The following is a 20,093-nucleotide window of genomic DNA, read 5'->3' on the forward strand; positions in this document are numbered from 1 at the left end:
TAGGTGGGTGAGTAGTTAGGTGGTTGGGTGGGTGAGTGGTTTGGTGGTTGAGTGTTTGGGTGTTTAGGTGGTTAGGTGGGTGAGTAGCTAGGTGGTTGAGTGGTTGAGTGGTTGGGTGGTTGGGTGGGTGAGTAGCTAGGTGGTTGAGTGGTTGGGTGTTTGAATGGTTGGGTGATTAAATGGTTAGGTGGGTGAGTAGTTCGGTGGTTGGGTGGGTGAGTGGTTAGGTGGTTGAGTGTTTGAGTGTTTGGGTGGTTAGGCGGGTGAGTAGTTAGGTGGTTGAGTGGTTGGGTGTTTGAATGGTTGGGTGATTAAATGGTTCGGTGGGTGAGTAGCTAGGTGGTTGGGTGGGTGAGTGGTTTGGTGGTTGAGTGTTTGAGTGTTTGGGTGGTTAGGTGGTTAGGTGGGTGAGTAGTTAGGTGGTTGGTTGGTTAAGTGGTTGAGTGATTGAATTTTTGAGTGGTTTGGTGATTCAGTGGTTAGGTGGGTGAGTAGTTAGGTGGTTGATTGGTTGAGTGGTTAGGTGGGTGAGTAGCTACATGGTTGAGTGGTTGGGTGGGTGAGTGGTTAAGGGGTTGAATGGTTGAATGGTTGGGTGATTGAGTGGTTAAGTGTGGTCAAGAGTGGTTGGGTGCTTGAGTAGTTGGGTGCTTGAGTGATGCAACGTCCGTTTTTTCGCTCGTCTTCCCGATGAAACGAATTCTTATTCTCTCAGCAAACGCAAATCTCCCTGCATCACACCGAACGTCAAGCATGGCAACGGCACCCCAGTGAACGCTGTCTCTGTGCGGCACAGCAATAGTCCACAAGTGAGCATTCGTCTGGCAGTAAGGGGTCGGGGACAATTGCTGAAAGTGTGGTCGAGCCTAGGGCTACCCCCAGTGGCAGCTGTCCCTTTGTGTCGGCATCCCTATTGCGTAACCTGCCCGTGTCATTGTTCAAACTTTCAGGAAATATTTGGCCCATGACCAGCAGCGCGCGGTGACGTTCGCTGTTCCAATCCCATCACGAGATCTTTAACGTCCTGTGTAAAGCAACGCAAATTCGACCCGCGAACCTTTGCTTGACCGGGGCGATGTCCGACGTTTTCGCCCCACGCTCCAGAAGCTTCAGCAGGAACTGAAGTTTGAAGAACCTCCAAGCACGCGGAGTGGAGATAGCGGTGGCCATAGCAATGGTGATGGTGGCGCTGCCGTTACTGCAGATGAAGATGATGGGGGTGATGATAATGGTACTGCTTGCTGATGATGGTGGTGGTGGTTGCAATAGACGTCTTGATAGTGGTGGTGGGGGTGAGGTTAGGGGGTTGGCCAGGAGGCGGAGAGGGTAACAGCAGGGGTCAGGCTTTTATTTCGCACGCAAAAAACAAAAAGCCCCCGTGTAGCCCTCACAGACTGTTGGAGCAAGTGCAGTTAGCGAGCACCTATGAAGGCCGGCACGGCACACGAGGGCGTGAGTGACCAGCACCACACCCGGCCGCCTTTGTCTCCCTAGTAGCGATGTTTACACACCGTACTCATTTGAGGCTGAGTCGACCTCGGGGAGGCCCAAGACCGTTTCAAATAATCATCACCGGTATTGGACCGTGAGCGGGAATCGAACTCGGGTCGCCGGGTCCGTAGCGCGGCACGCTAACCACCACACCACCGCTCCCTACACACACACGCATAGACCAAGACACACACAGACAGACACACATACACACTAGGCAGGCCATGGAAATGCCGTGTGCAACAACACTGCGTATTGGCAACGGACACAAAGATGCGTGCCAATGAATTCGCCACAGCTCAGAGTCATCACCGCGATGCGGAGTCTCTTAGCCCAGGGCTGTTCCAGCCCCTCCCCCCTGCACCCTTCTCCACCCCCACCGATACACCCCCTCCAAGAAACCGCCCCCCTCCTCCTCCTCCTACACCCACCCTACCCGCTCCCCGTAGCCCCCCATGGCGTGAAATCCGACAACATCCAGTAGAGAGCGGCGGAACGCAATCGCATTTGCTTGGGCGTGCAAGTGTGGGGGAGGGGATTTGGGGTTGGGGGGGAGGGGATTTGGGGTTGGGGGGGATGGAGAAACCGGCGGTGCAGTGGTTAAGCTCGCTGCGCTCCGAAAACCCAGCGAGCCGAGTTCGATTCTATAAACGAGACAAGAAATACCATTGGAACCTCCTTTTGCCAGTAGCAAAATATGATTATTGTTTTTTTAGCCTTTAATCTGGCAACAAAACTGAGACTTTTTTTTACAAGGAGTCATGTTTGCATTGACTACAATTCCTGCGGTCGGAATGAAAACAAAAAACACAACTCTGATAATGTACTGTCCTTGAAGTTGATTGGTCCACACCCGAGACATCTTTCCTTAGAGCCTAGTCTCACATGGTGTTGGACCAGATGATGCCAAAAGGCGCACAACTCAAAGACAACGCACTATCAGAGTATGAGAGCTCGGGGTAAGTATTTACACCATTGGAACCTCCTTTGCCAGTAGCAAAATATGATCATTGTTTTTTTACCCTTTTATCTGGCAACAAAACTGACACTTTTTTTACAAGGAGTCATGTTTGCATTGACCACAATACCTGCAGTCGGAATGCAAACAAAAATACAACTCTGATAATGTATCCACTGTCCTTGAAATGCTTACCCCGAGCTCTCAAACTCTGATGGTGCATTGTCTTTGAGTTGTGCGCCTTTTGGCGTAATCTGGTCCAACACCGTGTGAGACTAGGCTCTAAGAAAAGCTGTCTCGGGTGTGGACCAATCAATTTCAAGGACAGTGCATACATTATCAGAGTTGTGTTTTTTGTTTGCATTCCGAGTAGCACCTAAAAAGGCCGGAACGGCACACGAGGGGGTGGCAAGCACCACGCCCGACCGCCTTTGTCTCCCTAGTGACGATATTGTATCACCGTACTAATTTGAGACTGAGTCGACCTAGGGAAGGCCCACGACCGGTTCAGATAATCGTCACCGGTGTTGGCCGTGAGCGGCAATCGAACCCGGGTCGCCGGGTTCGTAGCGCAGCGTAGCGCTAACCGCGACACCTCCGCTCAAAAGATGAAGACGACACACGCACGCGCATGCACGTGCGCGTGTTGCACACTCACACGAGACAGCAGTGTGATGGGGGCCATCCAAATCGCGGCCCGCGGGCTAATCGGAGGCCCGAGGGCTAATTTAATCTGTCCCGCGGCCTCTCCAACTTCAACATAACAAAGTGTCCTCCGCGGAGTTTGAGATTTTAAAATCATCACAGAAACTATCATCAGCAACAGCAGCTGCAACATCGGCTGATTCTGCTGCTGCGTCTGCTGCATCATCGGTAACTGGCTCAAGTGATCTTATCCGCTGCTGGATGACAACCTCTTCACTCCAATCATTGCCGCGCACCTACCACTGCCTTGCGATGCCACGAATTCGAACGTGGGCAAGAGAAGGGTATTGTCAGCACGGTTGGTTATGTGCGGTGCGAAAGAACTTCAGCATACATGCATGCATACAAGAGAGAGCAAATGTTGTGGCTTTGCTCTGCAACACACAGCCGGTGTGATGTACTCGTGACGAATTGGCACGTCTCGTTTACGTGACAAACCTTACTAATTGGCTGTGTCGGGTGGTGGCGGGTTTAACGACATATTTATATAAAAAAAGATATATTATGGAATTGAGAGAGAGATGTACGCTTGGAATGACCGCCAAGATACGGGAAGAGGAAGGCAGGAGTGGTGCGAGGTGATGCGCATGTTAGAGGTACAGGTTTCGCTTTACGCGGTTGTAGTAGTTGTAGATGCGCGTGTTAGAGGTAGAGGTTTCGCTTTACGCGTTAGTAGTAGTTGCAGATGCGCGTGTTAGAGATACAGGTTTCGCTTTACGCGGTTATAGTAGTTGTAGATGCGTTCCAAAAACGCATCTACAACACACACACGCAATATACACACACAGTACACACACAATATGCTGTATCTCTGTGTGCATCTCTGTGCGTATATCTGTGTGTATCTGTTTGTATCTCTGTGTATCTGTGTGTATATCTCTGTGTGAAACAGCTGTCTGCCGAGTAGCGTACACGGGAAAAACACACAGTACACACAGAGTACACACACACAGCACACACACAGTACACACACAGCACATACACAGTACACACACAGCACACACACAGTATAAACACAATACACACACATCACACACACAATACACACACATCACACACACAGTACACACACAGCACACACACAGTACACACACATCACACACACAGCACACACACAGTACACACACAGTACACACACTACACACAGTACACACACACAGTACACACACACAGCACACACACAGCACACACACAGCACACACACATAATACACACACAGCACACACACACACACAGTACACACACACACAGCACACACACATAATACACACACAGCACAGCACACAAGGTGGCCCCATGTCCGACCGCATGGCCGCGCGTAGAGTAAAACTCCAACCGCATGCTCGAGCGAATTTTGGAAAGAAATCCGTTTAGTCGCACAAACAGCGCGAATTCGCACAAACCGAATCCGCGTAGGAGCGATGGGGGGGGGGGGTGGGTGGGTGAACCTGCCCTGCGTACATCATTTTCGTCCATACTTCACTGCGCTGGTCAGAGCGGGTCGGTGGTGAAGGCGCGCACCATTGCGGACGTGGGAAACTCAGACGCTGCACGTGTACCATCAACATCGTCCCATCGCCACCGCCACCACCACCACCGCCACCACCACCACCACCACCGCCACCACCGCCACGGCCGCCTAGGCCGCCTTTGTCTTCTCCGTTACCTCCCTCCATTCCATTCGCCCCCTACCCCCCACCCCCCCCGTCCCCACCATTTCTCTGTAGAATGAAAAGTGCTTATACAAAAGCACATATGCCCGACAATAGCATTAACCTTTTATTTGTAGGGACCTCTAAGAGAGTCACAGTGGCCAAGTGAGAATAAAAAGAAGTTAATGGTTTTTTTTTGCCTTTTCTTCTCTGTGGGGTGAGTGAGGGGGGGGGGCGGTCGGGCGAGACAAGGGAGACGCGAGTGAGAGGAGAAATGTGGCGAAAAGCTGTTCGGAATGTGGATAGAGTCAAGGCGCGTATGGCTGAGAACAACGGTCGGGTTGACGGGTGGGAGGAGGGGTGGGATGAGTGGTTGAGAAGGGTGGGTGGGTGGGTGGGTGGAAGGATGGGTGGGATGAGTGGTTGAGAAGGGTGGGTGGGTGGAAAGATGGTTGAGATGAGTGGTTGATAAGGGTGGGTGGGTGGGTGGAAGGATGGGTGGGATGAGTGGTTGAGAAGGGTGGGTGGGTGGAAGGATGGGTGAGGTGGGTGGTTGTGAAGGGTGGAAGGGTGGGTGGAAGGATGGGTGGGATGAGTGGTTGCGAAGGGTGGGTGGGTGGGTGGAAGGGTGGGTGGGATGAGTGGTTGAGAAGGGTGGGTGGGTGGGTGGAAGGATGGGTGGGATGAGTGGTTGAGAAGGGTTGGTGAGTGGGTGGAAGGATGGGTGGGATGAGTGGTTGAGAAGGGTGGGTTGGTGGAAGGATGGGTGGGATGAGTGGTTGAGAAGGGTGGGTTGGTGGGTGGGTGGAAGGATGGGTGAGGTGGGTGGTTTTGAAGGGTGGAAGGTTGAGTGGAAGGATGGGTGGGATGAGTGGTTGAGAAGGGTGGAAGGATGGGTGGGATGAGTTGTTGAGAAGGGTGGGTCGGTGGAAGGATGGGTGGGATGAGTGGTTGAGAAGGGTGGGTGGGTGGAAGGATGGGTGAGGTGGGTGGTTGTGAAGGGTGGAAGGGTGGGTGTAAGGATGGGTGGGATGAGTGGTTGAGAAGGGTGGGTGGGTGGAAGGATGGGTGGGATGAGTGGTTGAGAAGGGTGGGTGGGTGGAAGGATGGGTGAGGTGGGTGGTTGTGAAGGGTGGAAGGGTGGGTGGAAGGATGGGTGGATGAGTGGTGGAGAAGGTTGGGTGGGTGGAAGGATGGGTGGGATGAGTGGTTGAGAAGGGTGGGTGGGTGAAAGGATGGGTGGGATGAGTGGTTGAGAAGGGTTGGTGGGTGGGTGGAAGGATGGGTGGGATGAGTGGTTGAGAAGGGTGGGTGGGTGTAAGGATGGGTGGGATGAGTGGTTGAGAAGGGTGGGTTGATGGGTGGGTGGAAGGATGGGTGGGATGAGTGGTTGCGAAGGGTGGGTGGGTGGGTGGGTGGAAGGATGGGTGGGATGAGTGGTTGAGAAGGGTTGGTGGGTGGGTGGAAGGATGGGTGGGATGAGTGGTTAAGAAGGGTGGGTGGGTGGGTGGAAGGATGGGTGAGGTGGGTGGTTGTGAAGAGTGGAAGGATGGGTGGGATGAGTGGTTGCGAAGGGTGGGTGGGTGGGTGGAAGGATGGGTGGGATGAGTGGTTGAGAAGGGTTGGTGGTGGGTGGAAGGATGGGTGGGATGAGTGGTTAAGAAGGGTGGGTGGGTGGGTGGAAGGATGGGTGAGGTGGGTGGTTGTGAAGAGTGGAAGGATGGGTGGGATGAGTGGTTGAGAAGGATGGAAGGATGAGTGGGATGAGTGGTTGAGAAGGGTGGGTGGGTGTGTGGAAGGATGGGTGAGGTGGGTGGTTGAGAAGGGTCGAAGGATAGATGGGATGAGTGGTTGAGAAGGGTGGGTAAGAGGATGAGTGGGATGGGTGGTTGAGAAGGGTGGAAGAGTGGATGGGTGGTAGGTAGGATGGATGGTCTAGAAGGGTGGGTGAAAGGATGGGTGGGATGGGTGGTTGAGAGGGATGGGGCGGGGGGGTGTTTGGGTGGGAGACGGGAGATGCGATGGATGGCTGAATGAGGGAGCGAGTGAATGAAAGGAGGCGAGAGAGACTGGTGGTGGTGGGGGTGGGTTTTAGTTTGTTTGGAGAATGGCGAGGCGAAGAGGTCTGGTCGGCTCTTTAAAAAAGGATCTCGCTTAATTATTCTGACATTAATCTTCTCGGAGAGCGGCATGTGTGTGTGTGGCTGCGTGCGTGTGCGCGTCTGTGTCTGTGCGTGTGTGGGGCGCGGTAGTGTAGCGGTCCAAAGCCTCGCCTAGGTCGACTAAGCCTCAAATTAGTACCTGGTGCGGTGTGTAAACATCGTTACTAGATACAACAAAAGCGGACGGGCGTGATGTGAGCCACCCACCCCCTCGTGTGCCGTGCCGGCCTTCATAGGTGCTCGCTAACAGCACTTGCCCCAACGGTCTGTTAAGGCTACACGGGGGATCTTTGTCATGATGTCCGTATACATCTGTGTCCACGTATAGATCTGTGTCCACGTATACATCTGTGTCCACGTATACATGTGTGTGCACGAGTGTTTATTTCCGTGCGTCAATATGTGCGTGTGTGTGTGAGTTATGTAGGTCGGCTCAGCCACAAATTAACACACGTACTTTGTGCGATGCGTTAAAACATCGTCACTGGGGTGACAAAGGCGGCCGGGCGTAGCGACGACCGCACTTGCCCCAACTGCCTCTTGAGGCTATACGCGGCGGAACCTTTGTCTCAGTATGACGTGCGCTAATGCACACGTGGTGTGTGGTGGCTGTAGATGGGATGTGGGTATGCGGTGGGTATGCGGGTTGTTGAATAAGGGATGTGAGGTGGGGTATTTAATTATTTATTACCGTTGGGGGGGAGGGGGGAGTTGGATGGACAGGCGTTGTGGGTGGGAGAGGGGGGAGCTCAGGGTCGTAAAATCCAATTAATTTGCAACCTCCCCCCCCCACCCAACCGTTCTTTAACCCCCGTCAACATAACCACAACCCCATTCTCAATCGACTCACCTCCCACTCACCCGACACTCACCCCCCGCTCACCCCCCCACTCACCCCCACACTCACCCCCCTCTCACCCCACACTCACCCCCACTCACCCCCATTCACCCCCCACTCACCCCACACTCACCCCCACTCACCCCATTCACCCCCACTCACCCCCCCACTCACCCCTCACTCACCCCCCACTCACCACCCCACTCACCACCCACTCACCCCCACTCACCCCCACTCACCTACCATTCACCCCCCACTCACCCCCCACTCACCCCCCACTCACCTACCATTCACCCCCCACTCACCCACCACTCACCTCCCACTCACCCCCCACTCACCCCCACTCACCCCCACTCACCACCCACTCACCCCCCCTCACCCCACATTAACTTCATACTCACCCCCCACTCACTCCCCACTCACCCACCACTCACCCCCCACTCACCCCCACTTCCCACCTACTCACCAACCCGCACCCACAACTCTTATCCCTCTCACCTCCCACTCACCTTTTACTCACCCCACTCACCCCCACTCACCACCCACTCACCACCCACTCACATCCAAACACCTCTCACTCGCCCCCCACTCACCCCCCACTCACCTCTTACTCACCCCACTCACCACCCATTCACCACCCACTCACATCCAAACACCTCTCACTCGCCCCCCACTCACCCCCACTCACCTCCCACTCACCTCCCACTCACATCCAAACACCTCTCACTCACCTCCCACTCACCACCCTCTGACCCCCACTCACCTCTTACTCACCCCCACTCACCCCAATCACCTCTCACTCACCACCACTCACCCCCCACTCACCTCCAACTCACCACCGATGCCAAACCCAGCAGCAGCAGCCAGCGAGCAGCAGCAGCCATGGTCACTCCACTGTTGGATCGACATCTCGCCGCAGGGGCTATGAGATGTTAACCACCTCGCCTGGTATACAGGTTGACGTGGGTTCGATCCCCACCATAACGCCTGCTGCTGTATATTTGTAGTTTGCCTCCCCCCCCCCCCGTCCATGATCACGTGGCTTTTTCTCCGGGTCCTCCGGTACATACATATATTTGGCTGCTATGAATTTCCAAGCGACAAACCAACTTCGTTGAGTTATCATTTGTGGCCAGACCGCCTCTGAAAAATAGCTGCATATCTCAGTGGGCCTTACCTGGTAAAGTAAAAACCACAGTTGCGTTCGTAGTCTCGTTGATACCTTCTTCAAAAGCCACAGGTTGTATCAAACAATGTGTTGCGGTGTGCTGTTGTTCAAGATAAAATAGTTACATTTACTAACATATCGAAATTCGTTATGGTGTATTTAGCCACGCGGAAAGGCTGACAGGCAAGCAGCTATACAGACAAAATGTCGAGTGCATTGTCTATATATAGCCTGATTAGCGTACCTGAGAAGTGTGAAATAAAGTAATCAGAGAGGGACGCTGGGAATGAGACCCGAGAGACACAGCGAGACACAGAGGCACCCACAAAGACAGAGACATATACAGACAAAGAGGGACACAAACCGCCATAGAGCGACACACAGAGACACAGAGGCACCCACAAAGACAGAGACATATACAGACAAAGATGGACACAAACCGCCATAGAGCGACACACAGAGACACAGAGAGACACGGAGATACAGATATATACAAAGACACAGAGAGACAGACACATAGATACACAGAGAGATACAGAGAGACAAAGAGAGACACAGAGACACACAGACACAGAGAGAAACAGATAGACACACAGAGACATAGAGAGACACACAGCGGCATAGACAGAGACACAGAGAGACACAGAGACACACAGACACAGAGATAAACAGATATACACACAGAGACACAGAGACATAAAGAGACACACAGCGACAGAGACACAAAGAGACACGGAGATACAGAGAGACACCGAGAGATATAGAGACACAGAGAGACGCATCGACAATGAGAGACAAATAGCCACAGAGAGACAAAGAGAGACACAGAGACACACAGAGACACAGAGACACACAGAGACACAGAGAGACACAGAGAGACACCGAGACACAGATAGCCACAGAGAGATACAGAGACACAAAGAGACAAAAAGAGACACAGAGACACACTGACACACACTGAGACACAGATAGACACAGAGACACACAGAGAGACACACTGAGACACAGAGAGCCACAGAGAGACACAGATAAATACAGAGACACAAAGAGACAAAGAGAGACACAGAAACACACAGAGACACACTGAGACACAGGGAGACACAGAAAGACATAGAGAGACACAGTGAGACACAGAGAGACACAAAGAGACAGAAACACACACACAGAGGAACGCGTGAATTCGAGAACGCACCGCAGTTAAATGGCGTCATTCAATCTGTCAGAAAATGTGAAGCGAGCTTGGGGCCAGGAGGCGTCTCGTGCCTGAATGCCCAATGGTGGCGGCCTAGTCCGTCGAGACTAAGCACGGAGTGACAGCCAAATGGCTCGGATGGAACGTGCACCGGGGGAGATGAAGCGATTTTTTAAAAAGAAATCTCCCCCTTGATAGGCAGCGAGATGGATTGCAGCATCTCGACACTGCTAGCACAACCCAAAACGCCAAGCGGCCGGCGACAAACAGCACTATTGAAGTAATATGTTTTTACCCTTTCAACTGGTACAAAAACTGACACCTTTATACAAGGCATCATGTTTGCAATAACCACGACACAAGCAGTCAAAATGCAAACAAAAAGAAACAACTCTGATAATGATAATGATATGCACTGTCCTTGAAGTTGATTGGTCCACACCCGAGACAGCTTTTCTTAGAGCCTAGTCTCCATTGGTGTTGGACCAGATGACGCCATAAGGCGTACAACTCAAAGACAGCGCACTATCAGAGTATTGAGAGCTCGGGGTAAGCATTTACACTATGAGACATCTCCTTTACCAGTGGCAAAATGTAGTAATAGGTTTTTACCCTTTCAACTGTTTTTTTTTTGGACCAGTTGAAAGGGTAAACACCTATTGCTATATTTTGACACTGGTAAAGGAGGTCTCATAGAGCACTATTGAAGTTGTGACGGATGATGCGAAATAAGTTTAACGTCCGTATCATATGAGTGTAGCAAGGCGTCTCGAGTCGAACAAGATTAGTGCGGTTGTGCCGATTTGTGGTGATTGGGAGTATTTGGGGAGTGGTTCAAAATCCTTGTAAGTGGTTTGGAATGGTTAGGAGTGTTTTGGGAATGTTTGTGAGTGGCTGGGAGTGGCTGGGAGTGGTTGTGCTTGGATCGGAGTGTTTGGGAGTGATTCGGAGCGATTGGTAGTGGCTGGTAGCGGTTGAGATTTCATGGGAATACTTGGTAATGGTTGGGAGTCATTGGGATCAGTTGTGAGTTGATTGGAATACGTGGGAATGGTTGCGAGTGATTGGGGTGGTTGGCATTTGATGAGAATAATTTAGAGTGGTTGGGAGTGATTAGGAAAGTTTGGGAGTTGATGGGAATACTTGGCAGTGGATCGGAGTCGTAGGGACTTGGCTGGGAGTGATTGGGAGCGATGGGAGTGGATGGGAATTGTTGGGAGTGATGGGGGAGAAATTGGGAATGTCTGGGAGTGGTTGGCAGTGGTTTGGAGCGATGGGAGTGGATGAGAGTGGATTGGAGAAACTGGGAGTGGTGGTAGAGAGCTTTTGGGAATGCTTGGGAGTGGATGGTAGTAAAAACCTTAATTTGGAGCTTTCGTGACTGCAAGAATTACTCTTTGGTTCTTTCGGTAAAGTCACGTATAAAGATAAAATAATTAATTAAATACTAGCATACGACGTTTTGATTGCAACACAAGCAATCATCATCAGGTATAAATGAAATATAAACACAAATCTAGTATACTTCGAAATGTAATGTAATACAACAGAGAGTCGGATAACATAACAGTCAACACCCTACCTGGTTGATTACGTTCTTCCTGAGAATGCTAAATTTGAGAGAGAGAGATAAAACACAGAACCAGAGACATATAGACAGACATATAAGTAGAGACAGATATCACAGAGGTACATAGAGAGAGACAAACATAGGTACACAGAGAAACCACGCCTCTGTGCCGAGGCCTTAAATAGAGAGATGGTAGAACTTGGGAGTGGTTTGGAGCGTTTGAGAGTGGATGGGGATATTTTGGGAATAAATGGGAGTACTTACAGTGAGGGAAAAAAGTATTTGATCCCCTGCTGTTTTTGTACGTTTGCCCACTGACAAAAAAAATGATCAGTCTATAATTGTAATGGAAGGTTTATTTGAACAGTGAGAGACAGAATAGCAACAAAAAAATCCAGAAAAACGCATGTCAAAAATGTTATAAATTGATTTGCATTTTAATGAGGGAGTGGTTGGAGATGCTTGTGAGTGGTTATGAGTGGTTGGGAGTGGTCGTGAGCGGTTGTGAGTGGCAGTGGTTGTGAGTGGTTGTGAGTGGTTGTGAGTGGCAGTGGTTGTGAGTGATTGTGAGTGGTTGTGAGTGGCAGTGGTTGTGAGTGGTTGTGAGTGTTTGTGATTGGTTGGGAATTCTTGAGTGTGGTTGGGAATGCTTGTGAATGGTTGTCAGTGGTTGTGAGTGGTTGCGAGTGGTTGTGAATGGTTGTGAGTGGTTGTGAGTGGTTGTGGTTGTGAGTGGTTGTGAGTGGCAGTGGTTGTGAGTGGTTGTGAGTGGCAGTGGTTGTGAGTGGTTGTGAGTGGTTGTGAGTGGCAGTGGTTGTGAGTAGTTGTGAGTGGTTGTGAGTGGCAGTGGTTGTGAGTGGTTGTGAGTGGCAGTGGTTGTGAGTAGTCGTGAGCGGTTTCCGTGGCTGGGTAATTGAATGCCCCCTGCCTTCTGTGTGGCCCTGTGCCGGTGCGAGGAGGAGTCTGCTGTAACGTCAGCGGCACACCACGTGTGAGGCTCAACGCTACGTTTGGTACGAAATAAAACAAACATTTGTGTCAATGTGTGTGTGTTATGGGAAGCTGTAGTGTAGTGGTTACCGCATCCGGCGACCAGAGTTCGATTCCCGCTCACGGTCAACACCAGTAACGATTATATAAACCGGTCCTGATCCTCCCCTAAGTAGACTCAGCCTCAAATGAACATCTGGTGCAGTGTTTAAATATCGCAAAGGCGGCTGGACGTGGTGCTGACCACCCACCTGCTCGTGTGCCGTGCCGTCCTTCATAGGTGCTCGCAAACAGCACTTGCTCCTAGAGGCTATACGGGGAAGCTTTGTCTTGGCACGTGGCCCTGCGATTAATTTGTGTAAAGTGTCTGGTCCAGCAGTGGCTAAAAGTATCGTGTGCAGGTGGTGGACATTCCAGGTGTCTTTGTAATGGGCCGAGAGAAGAGATGGGCTGATGCGGTACAGAAGGATGTGGAGCTGAGTGGACTTGCTGATGGCCGGTACCAGCGGTGTCAAGATCGGCCTCGGTGGAGGAGGCTCGTGAAGGACGCTGCTGCTACTGGGCAGTTGGAGGCAGTCTCCCTCCAGCAACAACTGAGGGCACATGAACAACGAGCAGAGCGCCGGGTGGCTAAGCACAGCAAGTTAGCACAGTAGGGGGCATAGGTGGTGCATCGGACATTCATCTCAGTCAGTCAACCCATGGCACCTGGGTCTGTCCCGTGACCTCTTGCCAGCCGGCCTTCGACACTTCACGTTGCCTCAATGTGCACCTAGCCTGGCACAGGCGCCGTGGCGACATCACCGCCACTTAGTGTTGTTGTTGTAATGGGGCAGATAATGCGTTGTTAATGACGATAACGACCCGTTATCACAGGATGTTGGGGAAAATTAGCGAGCACCTATTAAAGCAACGAGCGCGTGGTGCTGAGGCCAGAACCACGCTCACCCCTCCCGCCCCCTGCAATGCGAATGGTGATACACAGCACCAGGTAGTCACCATTCAAGGCTGAGTCGACCTAGGAGAGGCCTACGACTGTTTCAAATAATCGTCACTTGTGTTTGGCAGCCGTGAACTGGAATCGATCTCAGGCAGCGGGGCTCGCAGCGTAGCGCGCTCAGCCCCGCTGCACTTTTTCATCTTTATTTTGGTGGTGGTTGTTGTGATTGTGGTGGTTGTGGTGGCAGTGGTGGTGGTGCTAGAGACGTAATTGCAAATTAAGATACACGCTGTAGGCGTTCCAGATGGCCTCAATGCTCGAGGTTAAATAAAGCCATGCGTTCCGTCTGCTTGTCTCGTAGTTTCGTGGGTTTGCTTCGATTCTCTGCATCGTTTGTTGATTTGTGTTGTTGATGGCGCGCGTGCACAACTGAACATGCACGGCTATGTGTATGCATACGTATGGCTTTGGGGGGGAGCGGTGGCGCAGTGGTTAGCGCACTCGCGTCTTGATTCCCGCTCACGACCAAATGGCAGTGGCAGCGAATATTTGAACCGGTCCGAGGCCCTTCCCTAGGTCGGCTCAGCCTCAAATAAGTACCTGGTGCGAAGTGTAAACATCGGCACTACTAGGGAGACAAAGGCAGCCGGGGGTGGTGTTGCCCACCCCACCCCCTCGTACGTACGCCATATAGATGCTCGATCACAGCACTTGCCCCAATAGTCCGTGTAGGCTATACGGGGCATCTCTATCCTCGTTATGTCAGTCGTCTCAGCCAGTCAACCTATAACACCTGGGTCTGTCCCGTGACGCCCTGCCAGCAGCAAGCCTTTCGCACTTCGCGTGACGGCATCAACGTGCACCTAGCCTGGCACAAGCGCTGCGCTTACGTCAACGCGGCAGTTGTTCACGTGTATGTGCGTGTGTGTGTAGTTGCTCGCTAGCAGCACTTGACCCAAAGGTCTATTAAGGCTACCCGGGGGATCTTTGTCTTTGTGTGGATACTTGCATTTCTTAGTAGCAGCTCGCTAGCAGCACTTGCCCCAAACATTCTGCATGACTGTTTTGGGGATCTTTGTCTGTATTCACGGTTGCGGCGATTTTCCCACCGGGGCATTACGGGGATACAAAGACGGTCGTGCTGGCATAGTGACGACTCCACCGCCCCCTCGCGTGCCGTTCCGTCTGTGCGACAGCGCGTGCGAGTGTGTGTGTGTGTGTGTGCGCGTGTGTGTGGGTGTGCGAGTGTGTGGGTGTGTGTGCGAGTGTGTGGGTGTGTGTGTGTGTGGGTGTGTGTGTGAGTGTGTGAGTGTGTGTGTGAGTGTGTGTGGGTGTGTGTGTGGGTATGTGTGCGAGTGTGTGTGTGGGTGTGTGTGTGGGTGTGTGAGTGTGTGGGTGTGTGTGTGTGAGTGTGTGTGTGTGCGAGTGTGTGGGTGTGTGTGCGAGTGTGTGTGTGGGTGTGTGTGTGGGTATGTGAGTGTGTGTGAGTGTGTGTGTGCGCGTGTGTGTGGGTGTGTGCGAGTGTGTGTGTGCGTGTGTGTGTGGGTGTGTGCGTGCGTGTGCAGGTGGGGAGCGGTAGTGTAGTGGCTAGCGCGTTGCGCTACGAACCTGGCGACCCGAGTTCGAATCCCGCTCACGGCCAATACTAGTGAAGATTAACTAAACCGGTCATGGGCCTCCTCTAGGTCGACTCAGCCTCAAACGAGTACCCGTGTAAAAACATCGCCACTGGAGAGACAAAGGCGGCCGGGCGTGGTGCTGGCCATCCACTCCCGCGTGTGCCGTGCCGGCCTTCACATGTGCGCTTACCAGAACAGTCTGCTTGAGGCTATATGGGGGATCTTTGTCTGTGTTTCTGTGCGCGTGACTGGTCAGCACAGTGAATGGCGTGCTAAGCGAAAGAGATGACACGTTTATCTCGCCCAGTGCTGATGTTCAAGCACAATGCACCAGGTATGGATTCGATTCGCCCCTGCCACGGGAATGTGGAGTTTCCACCAGTGGCTCGGGCCTGTAAACGGCTGATTGAAGATCGATGCCTCAACCCTTATTTGAGGACGAAATCACTTTGGATTTTCATTTCGGAGGAAAATAAATTTTCGTCCACTCCGCCGTGTTAGCCACCAACCGTCCCCTCTTCTCAAAGAACGGCGTTCGACTCTCAGCCAATGGTGTCACCGTCGATCTCAAATCGTGTCGTGATGCACACACACACACGCGCGCACGTCGATCACGTTTGCAAGAAAATCCAGATTTAATCCAAACAATTGAAATAAAATAAGTAATATTTAAAAAAAACTTTAAAAAACACGCTTTAATGAATTCTAAATTCTAACTTAGCAATCTTTGAAATACGTAATCAACCAGGCTATGCGTTAATTGTGTGTTGACCGACCCTCTGTGTTGTATTACATTACATTTCGATATTTTACTAGGTTATTTAATTTTAGTGTGTCCTTCTAATTTTCAGGCTTGCATGTCGTGCCATCGCACTTGCAGCATCACGTTTGTTGTCCACTCATTGATATGCATTTTTTTTCTCTAACCCCTCCCTCTCGCTGCCTCCGCCCCCCTCTGTCTATTTAAGGCCACCCCACAGAGACGATCACCCCTCTCTGTTACCTGTGTTGCTCTCTCTATGTATCTTGGTGATATCAGTCTACTAATATGTCTGTCTATAGTTTTCTGGTTAGATTTTATGTCGCTATTTCATTATACCTGATGATGATTGCTTGTGTTACAATCGAAACGTCGTAATATGCTATTATTTAATTTATTATTTTATCTTTAGACGTGACTTAACCGAAAGAACCAAATAATAATTCCTGCAGTCACGAAAGTCCTAAAATTAAAATTACGCTTTAATGAAATGTACTGTCCGAGCTGCACCTCCCCCTGCCCCCTTCCCCCATCGCCCCTCCCCTCCTTCCATCCCCCCCCCCGCCCCTGGGCGTGGCTCCCCGAGGCTTGCCGTGACGTAAGGGACCACGTGGTGATTTACAGGCAACGTCAGTTGAGCGTCGACAATTAGAGCCGTAAATAAGATTGTTAATTTGTTTTATTTTGTATTTTTTATGATAGAATATCGTTTTGTCATCAGTATGACATCGCTATACGAAGTTTGCAGTCGATACGACACTGGGAATAAGGTTGAAATTGAGATTTTTGGATACGACAACACATACAGTATATTAAATAAAAGCGTGTAAAAAGTTTTAAAATGTATGTCTTGGATTTTTTATGGTATAATATCGTGTTGTCATCAGTATGACACACCTATACGAAGTTTGCAGTCGATAGCACATTGGGAAGTGTGTAAGAATTGAGTTACAAGATTTTTTTTTTGAGAATACAACAGACGAAGTGAGTTAAATTAAAGCGTGTAAATAAAAAATTAACCCGTAAAAACAAAGTTTTTCACTATAAATCCTTTATATGCGTGGCGGCTAGAGTCCTCTCGTCCTCTGGCTTGAGATGGCTGCCACCTATGGGTCAGATGATTGCCTGCCACCATTAAGCAATTGGTAATTCAATATAATTTATTTTTTCCTAAAAAGTGTAAAATTTTCACGAAAATAAATTGTCACGCACAACGAGTCTGTGTGCAAAATGTCAGCTCGATTGGATCACGGGAAGTGGGTTTAAAAACGACCGAAAGATTTGCATGGTCGTAAGCAAGCAAGCAAGTGAAAGGATTTAATAAGTATAACCCGTAAAAACAAAGTTTTTCACTATAAATCCTTTATATGCGTGGCGGCTAGAGTCCTCTCGTCCTCTGGCTTGAGATGGCTGCCACCTATGGGTCAGATGATTGTCTGCCAGTATTAAGAAATTGGTAATTAAATATTTAATTTGTTTTCCCTATACAGTGTAAAATTTTGGAAAAAAATGTTCACGAACATTAATTGTCTCGCACAACGAGTCTGTGTGCAAAATGTCAGCTCGATTGGATCACGGGAAGTGGGTTAAAAAACGACCGAAAGATTTGCACGGTCGTAAGCAAGCAAGCAAGTGAAATGATTTAAAAATGGCTCCCTCTGCAGAAATAACGACTGCATTTCCACACCACCTCGACTGCGATTGGCTACCGTTAGCGCGCGCCACTCGACGCTCCGCCTTCGACCATTGTGACGTCATCTAGAGCACGTGGTTTCAGGCCCGACCGCTTAAACAAAACCGGATCCATTGTCCCGTTCCGCATTCGATGGCCCTCTACAGAACCCATCGTCACTGTGACCTTAATCTAACCTCTAGTCAACCCCCCCCCCCCCCCCCACCTTCTCGCCCCCCTCCCCACCCCCCTATTGATCTACGCAGGGGAACGAAGAGGGCCTCCTTCACCAACAACGTGCTACAGAAAATAAGTCTGTTAAATATCTTCTCGATCATTTAATGACTCAATGCACGCAACCACGTGAATGCCCCTATCCTTGGACGCTCCTCCACTCTTCTTCTTGGTTCTTTCGGTAAAAAGACACGTAGAAGGGAAATAATAAAATAATAAAAATAAAACATAATACAATAATTCTCACGACGTTTCGGCCACAACGCAAGCAGCCTCCACTCTGTTCCTCCTCAAAGACACCCCCCCAGTGTGAGAACGAATTTTGCTTTAAATTCCTTGCCGTGTACGGGAGCGGAACCCTTAATCTCCGGGAATCACCGTGTGATCATGTTCGGGGATCGTAACCCGGACCAGCCTTCTCCTAACTTCAAATCGCTTTTCACGCCTCAGATTCCCTCCTCGTCGCGTCGCGTGAGACCCCCCCAGATGGATCCGCGGGTGCTCTGGACACTTTGAGCATCGCGACAGTTGCTGTCACTTTGTGCGATCTTAGGCGCTGCGGTGGTGCTGGCACCACGACACTGCGTGGACGTGGTGGTGGTGGTGGGTGGTGGTGGTGGTGGTGGTGGCGGTGGTGGTGGTGGTGGCGGTGGTGGTGGTGGCGGTGGTGGTGGCAGTGGCGGTGGTGGTGGCAGTGGCGGTGGTGGTGGTGGCGGTGGTGACGGTGGCGGTGGCGGTGGTGGTGGTGGCGGTGGTGGTGGTGGCGGTGGTGGTGGTGGTGGTGGCAGTGGCGGTGGTGGTGGTGGTGGCGGTGGCGGTGGTGGGGGGTTCTACCAGCCAGGCTCACTGCGTTATGTTTGCGCTGTACCGTAGTGGTGATGATGATGGTGATGATGATGATGATAATGATGATGGTGACGATGGTGATAATGATGATGGTGTTGTTGATGATGGTGATGATGATGATAATGATGATGGTGATGATGGTGATGATGATGGTGATAATGATGGTGATAATGATGATTATGGCGATGATGATGATGGTGATAATGATGATGGTGATGATGATGATGGTGATGATGCAGTGATTTCGTATACATTAACTAGACGTTTGGTTGTTGTTGTATATCATAGTTTGCATCCACTGTATGTTGAACTTATTTCGCACCGTAACGTAGCCATATATACATGCAATACTACACCTCCAATTAGCACGGTTGGCTACGTACGGCGTGAAAGAAGTTCAACTTCTAGATTTGAAGCTTTCGTGACTGCAAGGATTCATACTCCTAGGTTTTTTCGGGAAAGTCACGTAGGTAAAAAATAAAATAAAAATTAATATAACTAAAATAAAAAATCACAACGTTTTGGAGGCAACACAAGCTTCCGTCTTCAGGTGGAACCATCACAGCCCGCTTGCTGTATCAAGTTAAGAGAAATTCCAAGAGACCCGACCTTGTATATATACTGGTTGAGGGGGGAGGATCCAGGGTAGGCCCTGGATCGGAGTTTTTTATTATGGTAAGGTTGGTGCGGCTGAGGTTGCTGCTACTTTACCGAAAAAACCTAAGAGTATAAGTTCAACTTCCATACAATACTGCATCTCCGATTAGCACGGATGGCTACGTACGGCGTGAAAGAAGTTAAACATACGTCTCCCACCTCATATCAACACATTTAGAAAGGGGTACCCTCAGTGGCAGCTGTCTCTGCGCGGCACAATGCGACTTTAGCAAATGGCCTGCTAATTTAAATTTCGTGTCTCTCTCCACCCAGTGATGGAGTTTGCGTGTTTCTCTCTCTCTCTCTGTGATCGCGTGGATCGTTCTCCAAGTCATTTTAGAATCACATTTAGATTGGACGTCACTCGTTTAGAGTGTTCGGATGCTATACATTTACACGCCATGATGATGATGATGGTAGTGGGCCTCTTCGTTGAGCCGTCATTTGTGGCCAGGTCGCATCCCGGAAAAGTAGCGACTGCCTAAATGGCTCGGTGGGTGTTAGGGGGCGTCCATAAATGACGTCACGCGATTTTGGACGATTTTTGATCCCCCCCCCCTCGTCACACGGCGTCACAAAAAGCCAGACCCCCCCTCAAATATGACGTCACAAAGCTCTGCCCCCCTCCCCCAAACGGTA

Source organism: Lethenteron reissneri, chromosome 49 (assembly GCF_015708825.2).
Source record: "Lethenteron reissneri isolate LAM-NWPU_2019-01 chromosome 49, ASM1570882v1, whole genome shotgun sequence".
Classification (NCBI taxonomy): domain Eukaryota; kingdom Metazoa; phylum Chordata; class Hyperoartia; order Petromyzontiformes; family Petromyzontidae; genus Lethenteron; species Lethenteron reissneri.